At 32.0% G+C, this 16861-nt stretch overlaps 1 protein-coding gene across 1 annotated transcript in view; it reads left to right on the top strand.

Annotated features, from left to right (window-relative positions):
* Window positions 1–8602: 8602 nt before the first annotated feature.
* tio (zinc finger domain-containing protein tiptop) overlaps window positions 8603–16861 on the top strand; it is a 57019-nt gene continuing 48760 nt past the window's right edge. The window contains exon 1 of the mRNA XM_070646426.1: window positions 8603–8762. The gene's annotated coding sequence lies outside the window, so the exon portion shown is untranslated. The remainder of the gene's footprint in view (window positions 8763–16861) is intronic.

Genomic DNA, 16861 nt, shown 5'->3' with positions numbered 1-16861 from the left:
GAGCATTTTTTTTGTGTAGATTTTATATGAAGCCACCATACAATTGCCGTCACCTAAATAGCTTTTCTTGTTCTTATTTTCCTTCTCATTCCATGTGCCTTTATTTTTTCTATTTAGCACCCCCGACGTGAATAATGTTTAATCGATTTTTCTTTTCACTGCGCTATCGATGTCAGCTATTACGCACCTTTTCATAGAATATTTTTTTCTGTTCCTTCTTTTTTTCTGTTCCTTCATTCTTATTTTTTTTCCTCTGTGAACATAAAATACACAGACAGATTGGGGTGTGGGAAGGTGGGTGTGGGGTGAGAGAAATCTTTCAGCTAGTGCTGTTGTTAGCTACTGTTTCATCATCCATCCATCCATCCATTCATTTCTTTTCATTTCTCCCTCTAGAGCTGAATATTTTCATAAAAAGTACAAAAGCGAGGGTGGCGAGAGAAATTTACGATGGAAATTAAAAATAATGTTTTCACTCGACTTCTTTTCTTCATTTTTTTGTTCTGCTTGAATAAAAGGCAAAGGCAGGAATAAGAATCCCTCCGAATGGATGAATAGAATGAGCAGAATTTGGTGATATAATTCATCAATGTGAGTTATTTTCCATTTTGATAATCTCATCGTTATCGTAAATGCAAACAGCTCAAGGAGACACAAACAGGAGTTGAATTTCACATGGCATGAAATGTTCCTGTACACCCACAAATCATCTTGGGTACGATGGCATGAAACTGAGAAGAAAATGAAGGAATGTCGCATAAAATTTGTTGTTATTGTGAGTTGGGCTGTATTAAATTGAGGGTATTATTTGCAATTCAAGGCACACACAACAATAACTTTGAATGTGTAATTTAAATCTTGAAGGATACATCTGCCATTCATCCATCTCAGCACACAAAAAAAAAATGAGAAAGAGAATATAAAATGAAATGGTTGAAGTTGAAGCTCTGCTGCTGCTGTTGCTTATGCTGTATGAAAAATAACAAAATCGATATTTTTGCTTGCCTTATCGCTCTTAACTAACTTGCTATAGTTGCTGGTACGTTTATTTCTAGATGGATGGATGGAATTCATTTCTTTTTCTTGTGCTTACTGCTACTCGTAATTTTTTTCGTCTTTTTTCCTTCTCATGAATTTTAAATGAAAGGCAAAGGCAAATAGAGGAATAAGAAAATCATGCTTGATGGGTTTCTGGGCTCAAAAAGATCATTCAGTGTCGGATATGACGAGAATAATTTTATTTTTTTGAGGAATTCTGGGTTTTATGTTTTTGAATGCCGCATTAATGCTGCTAAATATTCTTAATTTTAAAATTATTTGCCATGCTGTAGATCCTGTATTGTTCTTAATAGTCAGTTTACTTTCCCCGAGCAGCACATCATAGTTGATAAAGCACTGCCTAGAGATGTCAAATTTTAGTCCTAAAATCTACCTCAAATCATAAAATAATCAATTTATTTCCGGGATTATTAGGCTCCAAATATTTAAGACGGTGCCCTATCAACTATATTGTGCTGCTAAGGGTCATCACTACATTGCTCTGTTTACGACATGTTGGAAGAATGCCTTAACGGCTCCGTGACGATTAATTTTAGCCAAGTTCTGAAATTTGCCGTAATTTGCTCTACAAGCTTAAATAAGCTTAACAGTAACTCATCCGAGTTGTACCATTTGCCGTAAAAAGGGTTTGAAACAAGCCATCACGGTGCCGTCAGGTCCACTTCACGTTTTTCAGTTAATACGGCGACTTAGCAGTGCCATGGCGAACAAACTGAGCTGTTCGGGTCAAAAAATCTACAAACTAACATCAATTCCAATATCATCCAACTCAGTATCAAAAGTCCATAAGTCAAATAAGTACCAAAATACATCCAGCACATTGAATTGTGATTCTCACAGTCAAAAATTCGAATGATGAATGTCCACAAAAAAAAGAAGATTTACAATGAACAAAAGAGTAGAAGACGATGAGAAGGAAGAAGGCAAGATAGAAATAAAATTTATTGACATTACATCCAATCCAATCGAATCAAATTTGAGTTTTTATTGTGCTGGTTCTTTATCTTTTAGTTCTTTTTTTTTGGGAATGTTTAAGAAGGTAAAAATGAAGATTTTCTATGGTGATGAGGTTTAATTGTTAGTTCTACAGTCAATGTAATGATTTATTGCCCAATTCTCTTTATTTTTCATTCTATTGCTGTAAATGGCTGCCATTTAATGAAATTCGATGCTTGAATTTTATTGAAAAAAAGAAGGAATAAAAAATAAATTAAATTAATTGCCAAAATGTATCATGTATGAATGTATGAAGGCTTAGGATTAATAACTGACGTGGAACATGGAATCAGAAAAGAAAGAATTCATCGCTTCCATCATCATTATTACATAGCGCATGTTGGATAATCGTTTTAATTGAACAATCGGCAATAAATCAATAATTAAAAGTTATTAAAAAGGCACAGAGTTGTGTGTTGGATGTGAACAGAACAAGAAGTACACCAAACAATTGCCAGAAATTATTCTTCAATTTTCTCTTTTGCCTGTTCATTCTTATATCTTCAACTGGCACCGACTTTAATTTAAAAATCATAAAAATTTCCTGCGTGGTTTATGTTCAAAAAAGTTGAAAATCATGTAGCATGTTGTGGAATCACTCAAAAAGAAGTCTATGCGACATGAAAAGAAGGAACTGTTACTTGATAAAAGCATCATAAATCTTTAAAATGTCAGAATTTCTCCAGGCTAGAAATGGAACTATTAAGTATTATGTTATATTGTGTAACTTAGTCTCAGTATGCAGGCTATGTGATGCATTCAGAATTTCTTCATTCTTTCCTACAGAACAGCAGGCCCTTTCTCAACACATCGTCGTATTTAGACCGTAAAATACTCTCGACATGTGCCTGTATATGTGTATCTTGTGAAAGTATATAAAACCCAAAAAGAAAAGCAGTTTTTTGACAGATTTATTACAGTCGTCCTGTCTTAAAACTTTGAATTATGTTCCTTCATTCCACTGTTCTGTTCTTCACTTATAGACGAATTTCTTTCACCCTCTGCTAATGTCCTTTTTCTGTTTTCTTTGCTTCTTCTTGCCTCTTTTTTTACAATTTCCTTCTTATGCCTTACACTTTATGGACTTGAAGATTTTATCGCACAATAAAATATACGCGAATTGCAGAAAATTAAAAGCGGACAGGCAAAGGAATTGAATGCTGAACTGTGAACTTAACTCATTCCATTAACAAATTTTGCCGCTTTGAACTATATTTTGATGATGCCGCATACAGTTTTGTGTCGAACATATGATTCTTACTATATATATATGCTTACTATATACAGACACGCAAATACAAACTCAATTGCACATTATTTACTAGAAAATATCTTTTGTTGTGTGGCATATGCCGTGCCGCTTCCACTTGATCTTGAAATTCAAATATTCCCATACTTAATATATTCATTAAGTGACTGCTGCACATTTATTTTATTCAAATTTCAAATTGACTCTGCTCAGGTATTTCTTATTAATGGATTTGAGTCCATAAAATGCTCTCTAATGGAATCATGAGAATTAAATTTAAGGTGAATGACTTTCGGACGGAACAAAAAATTGGAATTTGATATTTATGAATGACGCCATAGCTGAATGTTATATAAGCAGTCAACAAGAATCCATCATGTGTCAAATGGTCGGTTGAGTGACGTGAATTTGTGAAAAAACAATATCAATGTTATGAAGCATAAGCATCACACAAATATGTTGATTGTTGCTTTTGCTTTTATTATTTTTCACAATGAGTAGCTCCACCTCAAAGGCGTTTCATAATTTTGCTCTCACTCGTCAATGTTTCCTTCACACATCAAACACAACAGCAGCAGCACGAAACTGAGGAGAGAAGAAAAATGTGAAGGAATACAAAAAAAGTTGAATGTGTCGCATGACATGAAAGCATCAAACATTAGATTGACAATGTTTTCCTGCTCACAACCTCGATTATTCTTCATTGTTCTTATTATGGTTTTTTTTTTTCTTCTGCGCTTTAAATTTTTTATAGCATTTTTGAATGAAAAAAATTCAAATTTTTGAAAACCGTTAAAATTTTAAAATTTCTTTTAATCCTCAAATTTAGTCAAATTTGACACAAGAAAAAGTCATGAAAAATTCACAAAAGAATAAAATTGAACAAAACAATGAAAAATAAGAAGCAAGAAAATTTTTCCTTTCCATTTTTTGTGCTGTATTTGATTTGATTTGCTCCTCCTTTTCTGTCAATTTTGACATGTTTTTCATTCTGTTTTGCTCGTCTATGATGTGATGTGAAATACACAAAATACAGAATACAGCACAGAAAAACGAGAAGAAAATCAGCGAAGCGTGAGAAGAAAATATCCTGAACAAATGGATATCCACACACAGTGAAAGAAAAAAAAAGAGGAAAATTCGCTGTTGAGCAACAACAACAACAAAAAAAGACGAGGAATAAGAAAAATGAATGCCGGGGAAATGTATCAACAACAAAATCATACAGCAGTTCCGAAAAGAAGAGAAAATGTGAATTTCAATGAGCATAGAATGATAGAATGGATATGCCATACATTCATGTTGGTATTTGTGTCCATGACTGTATTTGTCTCAGGATTTTTGCAGCTATGAATTTTCATTTCTGTTGGATTTTACTTTTTTCGGTCATTGAACAGCCAAATCCTTCTGAGAATTTCAACTTGCATCATTTTAGAGACACAACATCTTGACAGTTACAAATATGTCACATATTTGAGTGAATTATGTCTTCAGGTCAAAATAGAAAGTTGCTTTATTGTTCCTACTGAACAAAGCATTTACAGACTAGGAAGTGTCCATGATTCTTTTGTTCCAAACATTCACAACTGAGCATAAAATGCTTTAAATTTGCACAATTCTTCAAGGACGTCTTTCATGCCATTTCAGGCCATTTCCATTTATCAGTACAGTAAGTGTTGCTCACGTCAACTTGTTTATTTTCCTGTATTGAGGCACAAAATATCAATTTGTAAAAAAATTTAAATTGCAATTCATTGAAAATCCCACGCGATGCAATGAAATCCGTCAAAATGGAACTGAAAAAAATCGAGAGCTTGACTTGATTTATGTTAATAGCTCATGATGAATAAATTTGTTTCTGCTGAACTAAAAAAATTAATCATCCGTGCATGTGCAAGTGCCAGTGCCAGTGCAGAAAATGAAAAAATATTCGCCGAGTCAGTCGTGAAAGAAATGAAATAGGAAGAATAAGAAGCCACAAAGTCGTGTGTTGTTGTAAGCAATTATAAAGAAGTCAAAAACCTGTAAAGTGACAAGAATGAAGATGGAAGCGCGAAGATAGAGATGGAAGGCAACAAGCACAACCGATTCAATATTTGATTTCAAAAATCTTCTCGCTTGAACAGAGCAGCTATGCGTGAATATTGAGTTGCGATTAATGTTTGATAATTTAAGTCAGGGCTGCTGAACCTTCGTCATGCGGTCCACATTTGATTCTTAATTCTCATCAATTCTATCAATTTGTGCAGATCTGAGCAACTTTTGAGACAAAAGACTTCAAGTTGAAAAGGTTGTGCAGCCCTGACTTAAAGTGTCAGTGATGAAAGAGAAAAATATGAAAATTTATTCAAAAAAATCCAATTTGACACATTCGAGGTTTCTTCTTGTCATTATTTCTTGTCGTTTCCAGTATTTCGCGTGTCTATTTCTCGTAAAGCATTTTCTGTTCTTTTTCTTTTCCATTTGTGTCTTCAATTTTACCCAACAGCACATCGATAAATAGCTGGGCTGTGTGTTTTATTGTTATTATATTCATATAGAAGTCAAGGAACATGAGAAGCAAGTTGTGGAATATTAAGAAATAAAAATAAATTTAAACAATACAGTATGAAGGAGTAGTTGACACAAAATTGGTCTTTCATATCCAAATCCAACTCACACAATCAATTTACTTTCGATTATTGAATCATGGCTTCATATTAAGACATAAAATTGCGATAAATTGCTTTGTTCTGTTACAGAAACACTTCAAACCTTAATGTCCAATTTTATGATTATTGGAACTACTCCATACCATCACATATGCGTGAGTAGAACACGATAGATCAACAATCATCGACTTATAAGCTGATTATGCCTCAAATTCTTATTCTTAAGATTATGACATTGAGCTTATTTCATTCACATTCTCGTATATCCAACAATATTCTCTTATATCCATTTCTAAAATTTTTCTTGCCTTGACTCACAAGACATCTGTATTGGTAACAGAAAAGAAAGGCTGAATGGGGTGAATGTTCACACAAATGCGGGTTAATTCTGTGTTGGCTAGAAATGGAAATGTTCAGCACCAAAAACAGCACAGAAACAAAAGGAAAAATTCATCCATTTCATTTCTTATGCTACACATTAATGTCAATCTATTTCATACATTTTAGTGACCCTTCATTCATTCTTCTGTGCTGCACATTTACAATCAAAGCAATTTAAGGATGTAGATATGAGATGGTGCTCATTTCTATGACGACGGCCATATCGAATGCAATAAATCATTTGTCAAATACTGCTGCTGCTGTTTGTTGCTATGATGATGATGATGAGGATGTTGATGTGGATATTGAGAAATCACACAAAAAAATTGTAGAAAAAGCAGAAATTTTGTGCTTCTGTTTCTGATATTTTTATTGTTTCTTAGCTCCACCTTTTGATTGCTTGATCGCAGGCGTTTTGCGAGTGGAAAAATTTCTTCATTTTTTTGTGTCTCTTTTTTGTTGCTGCTTCAATCTCGTCCTCGTCAGTCTCGTCAATTTGAGATTCGCTTTAATTGAATGTGTCGCATGGCATAGCATGGATTTTTTCATACTAACACTGCTGTGTGAATAAAGCCATTGAGACTATTCAGACAATCAGGTTGGGATGCAGATTCTTGTACTAAATTGAATCATAAAAGGGGATTCAATTCCAGCAGTCTTAGAGAAGAGTTTTCATCATAAAAAATTCAATTGTTGTTTCGGATGTAAAGGCATGAAATGGCAAAAGAGAGACGCAGAAGGAAAGTTCAAAGCACTTAAAAAGTCATAAAAATATTTTTCAGCAACAAACAAGAAAATGCTAATCGATATTGATTTTTTTGGGCAATAAAAGCCAAGTTCTGCTGCTTTATTTCAGTTCCAAAAGTTTTTCCATTGATTTTTTGTTAAAGATATTTAATTAATAAAAGGCAATAAGGCAAGAATGAATTGAAAAATGGTGGACTAAGGCACGGAATTAAATCTCGAAAATTGAAACAAAAAAAGATTTAAATTCTTTGATTTGCTCCACCTTTACATGTCATTGTAATCCAAAAAGAAGTACAAAAATTACATATCTTCGGCTTTAAATTGACACTTGAATAGAACGAAAATCGGAATCAAAAAGGAAAGCGAAAATATTTTTTTGTTCCTTCTTTTCTTGCTACAAATTCAATTAAATATCCAACACACTGTTTTGTGTTGTTAACTTGGACTTGCATGGACTTCTTTTTTTCACTATTTTTAAATATTTTCATTCTCAATTTAATTGTATTTGTGGATATACTTCAATGTTGAATGTTAACAAATGTCATGAATGTGTGTGTAAATAACATTAATACATTGACATTTGATAATCTGAAAATGTTTTAATGTTTCAATGTTTCACCTCCTGTACTGTATCTCCCTCAACTGCCATTTCTTTCGACATTTTATTCTTCACATGTGTGCTGCTTGCTTGTTTCATGGAGTTGAATTGTAGTATTTTTTTCTTTCTTTTTTTTTTTGATTTTGCAGCACTAAGTGAGGCCGGAAAGCATGCAGCATTTCTTATTTTTAGTCAGTGTTTTTTTGTTTGGCGAGAGAGACTTGTACTGGTCGCGCGCGCGGATTCAAAGAAAAAAAAAATCAGTCATCACAGGTGTACAAGACAGCTTAAAAATCCCCCAAAAAAATTATTTTTTTAATTCTTTTTTTTTAAATGAAAATTTCTTGCAATATGGAATGAAAAACTGAAAAATTGAAAAACTTTTAAAATTTAATTTTGTGTATTTTAAATTAAATTAAAATAGACAGAAAAGCAGGAAACTTTATGTTGTGATATTAATCATGTAAGACGCGATATCAAGTTGATCCACAAAAAAATTTGTCATCAAATTTAAAAAAAAAGTTAATGACGTCACAACAAAATTAAAAGTATTTGCAGTGAGACGAGAATTTCATCTATTTTTATATGAATGAGAAGAAATTGTGAAAAAAAAAATAAATAAATTTTCTATGTTTTTTTTTTATTTGTGAATTAATTCATTAAGGAAGATTTGAATTATAAAAAAATAAGTAAAAAGAAGGAAAGGAAAAAAAATCTTCGAGTTATTTTTAGATGATGAAAGTAAAAAACACACAAGAAGTGATCTTCACTCACTAATTCATTAATTGAGAATGTAATTAATTGGTGTGAATTAATTAAAAATTTGTTTGATAATTGAATCACTTAATTTGATACGAAAAAAAGCAAAAATATTCATCGTATACGAATCTATATAAAAAAATAAATATATTAATGTGTTATAAAATGAGATTTTTTACAAAAAAAAATTATGAATAAAAAAATGTGTATACAAAAAATTTATAAATAATTAATCAAACCTCAAATAATGAAAAACTTCTTCTGGTCACAAAGTGAAAATGGAATAAAATTAATTGAAATAAATTTCTTCAGTAATAATCAGGTAAATTTATAGATAGTGTGGAATAATTAATTGGATTATATATCTGTGCATGTGTATGAGTGTGAGTGAATATTATGCAAATTATTGCATGAAAAATTGTTCAAATTAATTGTTAAATAAATTTTTTAAACAAACAAAATTCATCATTTGATGCAAGTAAGTGTGTGAATTTTATCCGTGTGGAAATATTGAGTTACAAGTGCGAATGCTGAGATTTAAATTGAGAAAATTGTTAAGTGAACATCTATAAACAACATGATTACACCAGATTAGAACTTGCAGTCGACTAGAATTTCATATGGAATCGATTCAACCTTTTCAATACAAATTTTAAATCGACTTTGAATTCTGGAAAAAATCCCAGCTGTTGAGGCATAGAAAATATTTTCAAAAAATTTATTTCTTGTATATTTTTCAATTTTTCAAAATTTTCAAAAGATTAAATTTTCTAAATTTTGAGAGTATTAACAGTCGAGTTTACAGATGTGGCATTAAAATTACATTAATCAGATTTAAAATGCAAATTTCAATCAAAACTTAAGTTTGTTTCAAATTTTGTACGAAATGGAGTTGAGTTGAATTGACTGTTCCATAAAAGTTGACTTCGAACTCTGATTTTAAGCATGTTCTTAGCTATTTCATATTTTGATAAAGATTAAACTTCTGAAGACGGATTTTAGACACTTAATAGTGAAGATTAGTGATTATTGATCCACTGTGAACGGTGTGTGTTATTAATAGAGCAGTTGAACAGGTTTCCGTTCCTAGCTAAGACAGCTTGCTCCTTCTGCTAGTTTAATTCTATGTTGCTCAGTCTTGGTTCTGCTAAATTTCTAGATCAAGTGATTTTCAAATTTGTTTACTTTTAGAAGAAACTTTTGAGGAACACTCTGTTTGCCGTGTCACACAGGCTGCCCAACACTACTCTGAAGTATGATTTCTCGAAATCTCGATTCCGATTTTTGAAATTTTCGGAATCCCGGGATTTTTCGGGATCAGTTAATCCTAGGAAATCCCGATCCCGATCTCAATAGCGAGAAAGCATACACTTAAGGATCACGACATGAAAAAACTGAATAAAGTGTCTCTAAATTAGCGTGGAGCCGGATTTTGCAAAATTCTTCTTCAAACTTGAGCAATGCCACACTAAAAACACTAATTTGCGACTTTTTCACATCGTACACCTTTCGAACAAGTCAAAAGTGATCAAAATATTCAAAAATGATCTAAAATTATCAAAAATATGGTTCACTTTCTTGATGTAAGCTCTTCTATTCCCCATCATTCAGATCATCAATAGTTTCTCAAAAACAAACTCCGTTTCAGTTCCAAAAACATTTCCAATTACAATAAATCGATCAATAATAATTCACAAAAAAATTCCAATCACTAAATTGAAACTTCATCATCATCCACAAGTCAATCACAACAATTCCATGAAGGTTAGGTCAATATTCAATGTGCTTAAATTATTACTACAAAATATTCAATAAATATCTAAGACTAGCGCAAGACAGAAACGAGTTTTTTTGTGTAAATACAAATAAAAATGAATGAATTTAAAGCAAACATGTTGAGAGTCACTTAGGAAATTATTTAAGATTAAAAAATGTGTTCTGGTGATTTTTGCTAAATGAATTTTAAAATCTCGGCAATTAATCACTCGTAATTATTGGAATTTTTAAGTCATACATGAATTTTTTTTATCAAAACTAGGCTTACGAGCAAAATCATTCACATGTCATCAGCTGAGTTATGCGTAAATACATGCGTATTTAAAATTTGATGATTATTTTTTGAAGGTTTAGATGGTGTGAGTTAGGATCAGTGTGTAAATAGTTAAGAATGAAGCGAGATTTTTGGGATTTTATAGCGATTTTTAGAATTGTTTGATAAAATCGACACTGAATTCGAATGAATCGGTTGTGATTTGTGTTCTTGTATGCTTATCTTTGAGAAGACAACAAGTAGCATCACGACAACATTAATAAGTTAATGTCCAGTTAATAGGCGTTGTCTTAGCGAACTCAGAGCTCGCAATCGAATCGGATTTTGTATGGGAAAGTCGATTTGAGGTGATTCTAGTCCTTATAAAATTCAAGTCTACTTCGAACTCGGATGTTATAATTTAATAACAAACCGTTTTAAATTATTGACGAATCAACAAGAATCATAGTCAAGTACACAAACTGTAAATGTATTAGACTCATGTTATGCTTTTGTTGTACTAAAACTTAACTCAGTGATTGTGAATCATCTTTAAGCGCGACTTCTTGTCTAATCTAAATTAGTTTGATCTGATAGATCTTCTGGCACACCTGAAGTCTATGCTGACACTTACTTACTTACTTACTGTATATACCATGCTCATTCATGGAACTTAAGTTAGAACAAAATGTTTTCTATTTGACTCTGTTGCTGGCTCTGTCACCTTGTTTGTTGAACTGACATTCTTTCATCACTGTTCTGCGTCAAGTAGCCTTTGGAGCTCCTGGTTGCCGTTGCTGATACTAGTGTATCGGAAAATATAGTTTGAGAAGCACTGAGTTAACCGATCTGCACATATTGAAATGTTGCCAACACGGCGACGAGGCAGCAGTATACTTAGAACCAAAAGGCAACGAAAATAACCTAAATTTGCCTAAAACAATCAAATTTGCTAAGTAGCTGCCACTTGGTTCAAAACAAACTGCAACCTCGTCGCCGTTATGGAAACATTTCAGTATGTGCCGATCGGGTTAGCATCACAAGAATCAATCACTAAGTATATATTTTCAAAAAATACCAAAAAAAGTGAATTTAGTCGTATTTGTGTCAGCACCAAGTGAAAAATGGAATTTGTTCAAAAGATCTTTCAAGCAACAAATTTTGTCAAAAAAATTCCTCGTCCATTTTTGTTTGAATTTTAATCTTTCACTCCCATTTCCATTAATAACTCAATTGATGATTGAAACATGTGGACGTTGCCTGAAAAGTCGCGCAAAAAAAAAAGTATTTTTGACGAAGTCACGCTAGAATGCCATTAATCTCTGTTTATTTATTTTAATTCAATGTGTGAATTCAACTTTTTTTGACAACAAAAAATTTCTGTGTCCCATGTGACTTAGTCTTCTTTGTCCGTAACATCCAAAAAAAATCTCATTTCCACATTCTTCACTCAATTAATTACAATAAATTAAATTTTATTTATGTCTTAAAAAATGCACATTGCATTTAATTGAAATTATCATCAAGTCATTTCAAGTTGTATGTGTGACACATTTATATCTTTTTATGATACATTACGTTATGGCAATGTGAACGACATGATGAGACGAGAATTGAAAAGACATGAAATAAAAATGAGGGGAATAAAAAGATGGCTGATGACGAACACATGTGTCAATTTTGAAAATTTATTTTAACTGCCTTTTTCTGCTTGCCTTTATTTTATTATTATAAATTCAATATCCAATCGACTGCCTGACTGCGTGATGAATGCTAAATTATGATCGAAATGTCGTCAATTTAAATGCAAATTTACTAATTAGCTTTAAATGCAGGTACTGAACTGCGAAGGAGATTTTTTGGAGACAAGTCATTAAAAATGGCACAAAAAGGTAGCAAGGCAAAGTCAACAGAGGTAGCAAAAGAGAAAAAAATCAATCGATGATCGTGTTGTCCATAGAACCAGTTTCATTATATCCAACTCTTCTCATTTCCATAAAATTGAAATATAATCTCATAACAGCAAGCAATCAGGCAAGCAACGATCGAGTGACCGAGAGCAACAACATCACTTTATTTAGTTCCAAAAATTAAATTCATGCTTTTTTTCTGATAATTTATTCGGGTATTTTGTGGACTGTGCTTGATTATATCTTTGAGGACTGACTTTATTCATGTATTGGACTCAATGTGACATGACTCAGACGAAGTAAATCTTAATGGATGAAATTTATCAACCATTTGAGTCATCAATCCACAAATACATGCATGTCCAGCATTAGAATGCACAGATTTAATGAAATAAATTAAACTTGGAATTGACGATGATTAAGAAGAAGTAAAAAGAGGCTTGAAATCAGGAATTGACCATAAATAAGAATCTTTACCGCGAAATGTCAACCTCACTTCAATTCCATCTCCATTTCATGCATTCTCATTTCTTATTTATTTCTGTTCCTTCATCTCGAACGTCCACCTAAACGAGTTTTTTGTATATTTTGAAGTTGCAACTTGCTGCCTTGCAATTTATTTTATCTTCATGATGTCTTCAGTGCGATGAAGTGAGGATGATGATGAAGAAGAAGGAAGGATGCAAGGCATATATGCAGTATCACGACAACTTCACAAACACGTAATGGCACACACAATGTTCGAGAGCATTGCAGAGCATATGGAAAGGAACGAGAGATAAACATGAAAGAATTGACTGCACAATTCGCGTTTTTTCTTACTTATTTTCTGTTTCTGTTGGTGCTGCTCGGTCGACATCTTCTTGTCGATGTAAAATAATAATTTACATGGCAGTTGAAAATGTGCAGCAACAGAAAATTTTTAATTTTTATTTGTCGAGTGTCAATGAATTAATAAATAAGAAGAAGATGGAACTGAGTGAGATTCTGATCATTGATAAGAGTCAGTAGAAGGCTGCAAAACTCACATTTGGATCTCAAATAAGTGAAAATATTGAGCATCAGTAATAAATCATTCTCACATATGCACACAAATACATCCACAACATGATCGAAGCTATTTATTCATCCAGATTCACATTTGTATGTGAGGAATTTCTCATAAATCTTTCCATCTTCTTTACTTTTGCTTCATCGTCTTCTTCTGCTGTTGATTCCAGTCTTAGTAAGAATAAGGAATAATGTTAAGTGAAGTAAAAAAAGAAGAATTTATAATGATCTGATTGGGTGATTGAATTTCAATATTAACGACCAATCGGACAGTTTATCTCTCACTATTGCTTATTACTCCTTCTTCTTCTTCACCTTTACAAGACTCCAAGCACATCAGACATGCATGAATTATAAATTTCATAGTGAGATCTACGATATACACACACTGCATGACATGAGAAATCATGAAAATGATGAAGTTGTATGGATCTCTGACTCTGTATCTTGATTTGGTTCGTTTCCATTTCCATTTATCGTCTTGTCCATAAATCAACCAAAATAATGATATAGTGAGAGGAAATGAGCAAGTTCCATTTGAGATTAGAAAAATATTGGAAACGATTGAATTTAAATGGAAATTTCTCATAAAAAGCAGCATCTGATTGATGGAAAGACCTAAGTGATCAGATGTTCTAGTTCCAATATTTTGATGCACAGCACATCCAATTAGCATAAGTAAAGAAGCTCAAGTTGTAGTTACATTGGAACTGCTTGTAAAGTTCACCACACATGAGCAATTCTTACTGCTGTTCTGTATGTCTGAGTAGCTTACCTTCTCATTTCTTTATGTTCGTCATTTTCTGCCGAACATGAAATTGATTACTGGATGCATGCAGGCATTGCTATGGCACATAAGTTCTCATATTGTGAAATTGATGTAAATTGAAAATCAAGCCATGTCAGGTCTCTCTGTTACTTGATGTTATTCTGTTTATTATTTACAACTTTAATGAACTTCTTTTCTTTCCATTTCTTCTCTATTCGTGCCTTGCTTGCTTCATGCTACATTCTCTCAATTTCATGTAAATCGAAATAAATATGAAATATACAATAAATAAATATAAAAGGTAAAAATGAAGTAAGGAAGTGATTGATTATGAAAAATAAAGTGAGTGAGAGAGATGAAATGAGTGCAATTTTTTTGTATTGTGCATGGCTATAAACAGAAAGGTATAGCAACAACATCTTTTAAAATACAATAAATTTCTCAGACATTTTTCATGTTATTCTTCATACAGCACTACAAAATGCACCCTGCTGCTGCTGTTGTTGTTGCTGTATTATTTCTTAGCTTTTACTCGATCAAAAATATTCGCCATAATTTATTTCCAACTTTTTTTTTCGTTAGTGCTGCTTTTTAAATCGAATGTACAAAAATTCTTATATCAATTTAATGGCGAAATATTTTGAGGAATTAAGGAACTCCTAAAAATGATTTATTTGTACAAATTTCTTTAATTTTTATTTCAAGTTAAAAGAGATTTTAATCAATAATTTATGAATATATTAAAGTTTGCGGCAATAAAGCATCATAAATTGGTCATCAACACTCATTTAATTTATCTCATTCGGCAACCAACTCAACTCGGCAAGGCACAGCTACAAAATGTTACAAAAAGGTCTTTTCATCATCATAAAAAAAAAATTATTTTTAGCAAAAAACTTGACAACTGTAAATCATTCAATCTTCTCGAAAGTATTTAAATATTCTTCATCTGTTGCTCTTCTGTCGTTTTTATGGCTTTTTCTGTGCGTTGATCTCTATGTGGAATAAATAAAACTTTTTTTTTTATATCATTTTAAATATTTTCTCGTTCTTATAGCAGAAATTTTATTAAAAAGGTGTGAAGATTTTGTGCAATTTGTAAGTCTGGTAAATGACTGGCATTTATTCTGGATATTCCGGAATGATGGAATGTTGACGAAATGGGAAAAAATAGGGAAATATTTATTAATTGGGGATTTACATAAATTTTAAAGCTGTTTGGCTTCCAAATCGAATGACATATTAAAGACAATGTCAATTAAATGCCATAATAATCAAATTGCATTCAAGTACAGCTTTTCGGTGCTGTCAAGGCACCTTTTCATCTTGTATTTAACAAGACGACGAATCGGTTTTATAACGACTGTATTGTGCAACTTGGCATACATTGTTGCAAATGTGCCTTTGCAAATCGTTTGTGCTGTCTGGCAAAATATTGAGCTTGCTAAACTATATTGATTGAGTATACTCATGAGCATATTTATTTAGTATGATCATTGTTTGTTAGCGCATGAATGAGAAATTGTATGCAAATACAACTAAACCCAAGTTAAATTCCTTGCGTGAAACCTTGTACTTATCATAGCCATATACAATCTATGTACTTAAACTGTGAACTCTGTTCGTTAATTAGAAATCAATTTTCTTTTAAGTTTATGTGGGTCCTATGGATCTATGTGGATCGGTTGGTCGAAGTAAAGTTAAACAATTGTATGATATAAAATGAGTCAAAGATGTGGAACTTATCAAAATGTTTAAAAATTGTCAATAAATTATTAAAAATTATCAAAATTGTCCAAGCGACACAATGCAGCCAACTGTATTTTCGACGTAAAATACAGTCGAAATCATTGCCGTCAGGACAATTTTTCGTCCTATTATTAATAGGGCGACGAATCATTACCTTATGGGACACGCTGTGCTATTTGGGATGATTAGTTCAGCACCATTCACATGAACCTAATTTGCTGTCGACCTAAAACTAGAAGCATCTTAAAATTAAACGCTAAGTCTAGTCTAATACTCTATGAATCACAAATGCGCCTCATTCAATCCAACTCCACACAAATATTTCAATTCTGTTCCTCATTCTCGTATTTTTGCTCATAAGAATTTGTTTGATTACTTTTCCTCTTAATTCAGATTGATGTCTTTTTTTTATTGACATTAAAAAAATATATATTTTGTGTGTTTTTACTTCTCATTCACATACTGTTGCTCCACACATCTTCCAGAACATTCTGCTTCATCTCATCATTTTTTATCTCTCAAATGTGTTAATATTTTTATGTCTCAATCATCATGAAACTGTATTTTATTATCATATACTTCACACATAACTAAGGTATAGACACTAAAGGATGTAAAATTCATCTCCAAAATACACACATCTTCGCAATTATTTTGTCATAAAAAATTTTGTGAAATAATTTTAAAGCAATAAATAAAGTCCAAAAAAGAGCTCAAACAGCCAAAGAGAGAAGAGAGGAATAGAAATAGGGGAAATAAACTCATAAAGCATTCAGCACAACAGAACAGAACACAGAGAATGATTGAAAAGAGAATGAAACTCAATATTGAGTAATGAGAATGAGAATTTTATACTTTATGGCCATAGCACATCACTTTGTGCTTCATAATAAAGGGAAAGAACCATGTGCTAT

Source organism: Chironomus tepperi, unplaced genomic scaffold (genome assembly GCF_022539635.2).
Source record: "Chironomus tepperi strain 1889 unplaced genomic scaffold, CSIRO-AGI_Ctep_v1 contig_362, whole genome shotgun sequence".
In the NCBI taxonomy this organism is placed as follows: domain Eukaryota; kingdom Metazoa; phylum Arthropoda; class Insecta; order Diptera; family Chironomidae; genus Chironomus; species Chironomus tepperi.
This window is presented reverse-complemented; position numbering and strand designations above follow the sequence as displayed.